The 6470-nt window shown below is 44.8% G+C and overlaps 1 protein-coding gene across 1 annotated transcript in view; it reads right to left on the reverse strand.

Moving 5' to 3' along the window:
• Positions 1 to 6036, reverse strand: part of LOC142056642 (complement C1q tumor necrosis factor-related protein 7) — a 125843-nt gene extending 119807 nt beyond the window's left edge. The window contains exon 1 of the mRNA XM_075091843.1: positions 5842 to 6036. The gene's annotated coding sequence lies outside the window, so the exon portion shown is untranslated. The remainder of the gene's footprint in view (positions 1 to 5841) is intronic.
• Between the last annotated feature and the right edge of the window lie 434 nt (positions 6037 to 6470).

The following is a 6470-nucleotide window of genomic DNA, read 5'->3' on the forward strand; positions in this document are numbered from 1 at the left end:
CTCATGCAGGAGCTATGAAAATAACCCTCCTGCTTACAAGCTATTATCTGCAGAGGTGGAAAGCTGGGGCTAAATTCTGCCAGGTGCAGCAATCCAAATATACCCTGGGTATCCATGGAGCTGCACCCATGACAGACCCAGTCCGTGCATCCCCCTATGACACTCCACCAAAGGGAACCGCGAGGCTTGTTTTGACTTCAGTGTGGCCTGGATCTCACTGTGGGGTTTTAATACATGCCCTATCGGGCTGCAGAAACAGATGGTTTACACACACGAGTCAGACATTTTTTCAGCCTTTGGCAATCAAAACTCTCAGATGCCAGCACTGGTCTGCAGGGACAGAGCACGCCTGCAGAGGAGAAGAAACCAAGATGCTGGGTGGTTTCTGACAAATTCTGTACCTTAGATGATCTCTTTTTCTGCCTGGATATTGTCTCCAGGTGGGTTTAAGGATTATGTGCATTTAGCCAAGGTTTTCCAATAATCTATCGTATCTGTCAGAGCAAGAAACCCCAGGCAGATTCAGTGCATGCTGTCAGACTGGCTGACAGTACAGGTCCTACGAGTTGGACACCTGACTGCAGAGTCAGGTGTGATGCAGTGCAATGTAAATGTATTTCTGTCTGAGAAATTCCAGGCACAGAAATTTTGAATGTTAGTTCTGCCTAAAGCAGGCCACAAAATCAGGACTGAGGTGAATGGCCCCTTGTTGTGCAGAGGAAACTCTCATTTCTCCTTAAAAAGCTGAAGACAACCTCCAGTGCAGCCTCCAAAAACCTATTCCAAAGTAAAGCATTGTAATCCATCTGTAAATCTTCAAATACAGTGAAATGCAACCCATGCTCTAAAGAAACTAAAAAGATACCCACTGCACACCCATGGACCTGGATGTGCAACAGAGCCCTCCTGAGACCCGGGCGCCAGCCCTGGGCAGAGAGGACCTGCTCTCTCTGGAGTGCAGGAGGGAGAGGAGAGGCAGCAGGACAACCTGTCTCACAGCTAGCCAGGACCACTGACCCTGCTTGTCCTGCCTATGCTGTTTTCTTCTGCCTGACTGCCCGTGTTACTTGATCTTTGCATTCCCATGAGGGACACTTGGTACATGATGTTGCTGATGGTGAAGTTGAATAAGGAAAGGGGATAGTTTTTTCCTTTCTCTTCTCTTTACCCAAGAGAAGTGAAAATTTCCTTCCCCCAGGAGAGGAGTGGGGCCTGTGACCTGGAGTCCAGGCCTTTATGCTTTGCTGGAGCGTAGACCATCCTGTTCCAACCCCCAAAATCACTACATCTCTCTGGAACAATATCTTGCTGCCCCACCACAAAGCTGGCACTCAGAGGTCATCTGCAGACTTGTATTGCCAGTTTCTAGCAGGAACGTCTGCACCGAATAACCAAAACAGTAACTGAAGAGTCGCCAAAGCAGTCTCAGTCTTCCTCCAGCCACTGGGAAATCAGCTATAGGAAGAGGGTAGAGGAACCAAGGGGAAGTTGGAGACAAGTAAAGACGTGTGGGACTGGGAAAGCTGCTAAAGCAGGGCTGTGATGAAAGGCTGTTCTTGGTTTTTGGGACCAAAAAAAGACAGGCTCTGGAAGACTACCTTCAGAGCATATCTGTGCCGAGCTGGAGCTCAGAAAGACTCAAAGGAGCCAATTGCTCTGTAAAAATAATACCGACATGGTGTCTGGAATAAGCAATGGATGCAAAAAGCAGCCTAGGTGTTTCTCTGTTAAGTCCCAAAAAAGCCACTTCCACTGTTTAGTGACCATGAAAAAGGACTCGAAACCCGCAGTGTGGGATGTGCTGGGGAGGTGGGCTCAATCCCCAGGTGCATTAAGGTACAGCAGACTGGCGCTATGCAGGAACATCAGTGCAGGGCTAGCAAGGCTGGCGTAACATCAAGTTTTTATAGACTGCTGAAAAAGGAAAAGACTTTTGGTCCTGAGTTGTAACTGCTAGTGAGAATAGCAGACACATGTTCTAGCACAGGGAGCATCTCCCTCCAAGAAAAAGGAGTTTTCCTGGAGAAATCCACAAAAAGTTCAGAATTTTTTTTTCCAAAGGGTAAAAAAAAAAAAGGACATCCCTCTCTCAGCAGCTCGCAGATCTAGTACCCCCATGCTGCGCTGACAGGGTGCCTGTGCTGGCCCGGACGCAGCCATGAGGCCCGTTGGACCAACAGAAAGAGGTGGGGCGAGCAGGCTGGACACACACCTCTTCAGCTCTGCCCTTTGAGCCCTCCTTGTTTTTATAACATCGTCACTCCCTGTTTTTATTGCACATTTTTTACACTACATTTCAGGTCCCACCTCTGTTATTAATACCCTCTCCACTCTCATTTCTCCTGAGAGAAAAATAACTTTATTGCAAGAATGTGGCAAAACTGAGAGAAATAAAACAGTGCATGAATTACAATACATCCGGAAAAAAGCTCCCCTTACTGAACAGTTCCTTTCCTTCCCCAGCTTTAACCTCAGACTCTTGCCAGATGTTCCTGTTTGTTGCAGGGTGTCTGACTTTGGGTTTGGGGTCTCTCCAAAGGGGGAGGGCAGAGTGTAAGCTGAAAATAGGATGGGTGGCCTGACAGTGTCCTAACACAGTCAACTATCTCCATTAAATCTTGTTTGAGATTTGGCCTCCACTTCTGTAGGCCCCATTCGGGTCTGAGAGACACGGTACTCACACAGTTGAGGAAGACAAATCCAGTAGATAGACTGAAGACGAGCCAATCAATACATTTAAGCCAGCACAACATATGGACTCTCACATCTCTCAGCCTAGGAAAGATTGCTCTCCACAGATTTCTTCTAGGTTTGCCCAGACAAAGTGAAACATCCCAGCCAGTGAGACTTTTCCCCTCTTTCTCTGTGGATTATTTTATAACTGTATACTTCTCACTGCCAGGATCTTTTTCACATTATGCACAACCTATTCTTCCCCTTTTAAAATGGTCTCCATTATCCTCTGTGATAAGAATTGGTTTTATACTAAACAATTCTGCCGCCCCCAACACATACACCTCACACAGAAATGTGTAGACTTTGATCATATTTTCATATTCCTCCACACCCCAAGGTTTAGTGAAACCATCAAGTGTCTCTGAAGACTTGAGTCAGGTCCTCTGCAGTTCTGCCTTCACTGCTTTGAGCTTTCCCCTCTGCATCTGACATCAGGTGAAGCTTGAGGCTAGACACGCAGGGACAGATTCACGCTGCTTTTCCAAAATGAAAACTGAATCCTGATTTATGAAGAACCTGAACAATTTACTTCAGCGTGGGAAAACCAGAGTAATCTGGATTTCTTCTTCACCTCAACAGAGAAACTACCCTACCGGTCTGCATCCCTTACTTTAGAGAGACTGTGAGCAGAAATGAATACCTTTTGCTGACAGTTGCAGCCTGATGCCTGTAACTAAAATGTAGATCTGGCCAGTAATTATCTCACTTGCAGCCTTTATTTTCTGGGTATGATTGCAAAGACAAGCCTGCAAAGCCTCTAGATTTCTCTGCCAAGGCAATTGCATGATTTCTTCGCTGTCTTTTTGACTAACAAAGAATCCACTTCAGCAGATAACATGGAGTTTGACCTGTTTTGTATCTGTGATAAGCAACCTCTAGGAATCAGAAACACTATATTTTTTTAATGCCTCATATTTGTATAGAAGGTTGCAGCCTTAGGATTTTCACTCACCTGCAAGGTTAAGTTTTTCTGGCCAATCTAAATTGGCATTTTACCACCTGCAGTGTGTCTCTGGGAACACAGATGTTCTTTTATCATGCAATCACAGTATATGTACTGTTGCTGTAGCATCTGTTTAAGAGCCCTGGAAATTAGGTTTACCAATGCATGTGCATAGGACAGACCTGTGAATGGACATGTCATGGAGAATTAAGGATGTAAGTCAGCTCTGTCACAGTGAATGGGACAGAGGATCTTCTCCTGCAGGTATGCAAACCCAGCCCTCGGGATACTGCTCATATGTGGATTTCCATCCACCTTCTCACCTTTTCACTGTGACTGAACTGTAGATAAGTGCAATAGTAAAGTATGGAGATGACAGAGGGATGAACCAATATGAATACTGTGTTCTTCATTTGCATTATTCCCTGTTATTGCTGCTGAGCAAGAAGCCGTCCCTGTGGCTGAGATACTCTGTTTCAGAAACCATCTTGTCTGCTGTGTCACTAAGCAGGCTGGAGTGGGACCAGCCTTCACCACCCATCACCTCTCACATACCCGTCAGTTTGGTATTACGCAGCATTGTGGAGGAAGGACAAGAACTAGGCAACCACTAAGCAAGGGAAATACAATTCCCAATCCCCCTGCTACATAGTCCTTGCCCAGGTGACACCTGGTGCAGGCGCCCCCAGGCCTACCTTTCCAGAGCTCGGTGAGGATGGTGATGGTGGGCTTCCCACTCAGGACAAAACTTAACCCAGGGGCAGCTTCATAGGGAGCCAGGCTTTCAGGTTTTTCTCCATGCCAGTGGGCAGGCATATCAGCTCATCCACTTCCAGTTTTGCTTTTCTGCACCCTTTCCTCTGCCCCATGTTTCTGTACATTTCTCAGGCAGAGCATGACCCACAGGGACACAGCATCAGGGGAACTGGCAGCTCTGCATTCCCACCAGGGAAAATCTGCCTCAGTAGCACAGCTGAAGTTGTACCAGGCCAGGGAAAAAAGGCAGCAGGCACTGTAGGAAGATGGGATTTTCTGCCTTTTTAATGCACCATGCTATATAGCACTGTAGTTGTGTGATTTCTGAAGCAGGTTGCTGTTTCTGTAGTCATCAGTGTTAGCAAATTTCCGTAGCTTGCACGGCTCCAAGGGCTGTGGGTAATGTTGTGCTCACACCCATATTTTCCTAAAACTTCAGCCTGAAAAGCTTCATAATTTCCTTGAAAGTGAGTGGGTTAGAGAAATTAGCCACCATTGTGAGTATCAGGTTTTGGGCAGCTGGCATTCAGGCGAGCCTTGCCTCAGCCTCGCCTGGATAATGGCGAGCAGAGACCCAGGGGAAAAAAGGGAGCAAGAAACTGCTAATCTATTTACACTCTCACCTAACCAGACTAAGGTTGTGTTTAATCACTTACACCCAGCATTTCATTTATATTTAACAGCACACATTCTCTCCCCAGTCTGCACATAGGCACAAAGCATACTACCAGTAGCAGTGGAAGCACAAAAAGTTAAATGACCTTGAAAAAACCCAACCAAACAGAAGAAACAGCCTAGCAAAATAATAAACAGTTATAATTGTGAGAGTTCAATAAGTTAAATGCAGAAGCTTAACTTTGCAAGAACACAACCCTGATGCAAAATGATTTATTTGGTATTTACAGATATTTTTTTTTTCCCAAAACAAGTTTCTTTGAAACCATAGCAACAAAGGTTAAAGTGAAGATTTGGAATGATGTTGGAATCATTCACGAGGGAAAAAACAATAATCTCTGTTTTGGGTTGATGGAATGCAAGATTAAAGCTAAATAGAGAGAAATATTTCAAAATATTTTAGGCAATTAAATCACCCTAAACCCTGTGAAATGTAGGCATTTAAAAATATTTTTTTGCCAGAAAATTTTGTCCTTGATTTTTTAAAAATCTGTCTGGTAACTTTCTGATGGCAAAGCTATGTGCATAAAGTCCGAGTTTATTACTTTTCTCTTACAAGACAAGATACATAAACAGATTTCACTGAAGCCATACTGCAGTCGATTTCTAATGGAATCACATGTATCCCAGCAAAAATCTGCATTCTTCTGAAAGGTTGCTCCATTGCATTCCCTTCTTCAAATGCATTTCAGAGAAGTCAGAATAGGAAAGTAGAATCGATTACAACTTACCTTTATGCTTGAGTAAATGACATCAGGTTTTTCAGGGGTAGCGTCGTAAGAGTTGTAAATTCAACCAACAGGTAATCGTTGGTGATTCAAAATCCTTTAAAACAAATTTAAACGGCGTGATGACAAGTAATGTACTTAGTGAAAACTTATTTGAAGCTTGATGCTCTTGTATTGAGTTTAGTAACTGTCTGTCTCAGCTAAATAAGCTCCCACTCCTTTCCTTGGATACTTGCCAACTTTTCTGATTTAAAGCAACTGTGAGCTTGCTGTTAAACTCCTGCTGGAAGGAGCTCAATGTGTACCGCAGCGCAAGCAGCAAGTGTGTGCTCCAGACTGAAGCAGTATGACAGAGTCCTAACAGGACCTGGGGCATAGCCTCCCGGAGGTAACGTTATATCATCTTTGGAAAGCATGATAGGGTAAGTTGTCTCCTTCTTGGTAAAGACACAGAGAAGAGGAAAAAATCATGCTTCTTCTGGCATGTAGTCCCCTCAGCGTGGGATTTGGGAGGAGCAGCATCTGCCTCAAAGTGGAAGAAGCAGCAACAACCTCAAATACACAAAGTGCTCAGAGCTCCCAAAGGAGCCTGGTCCCCGAATTGGCCAAAAGACTTCCAGTATTTTTAGAGG

Source organism: Phalacrocorax aristotelis, chromosome 4 (assembly GCF_949628215.1).
Source record: "Phalacrocorax aristotelis chromosome 4, bGulAri2.1, whole genome shotgun sequence".
Taxonomy (NCBI): domain Eukaryota; kingdom Metazoa; phylum Chordata; class Aves; order Suliformes; family Phalacrocoracidae; genus Phalacrocorax; species Phalacrocorax aristotelis.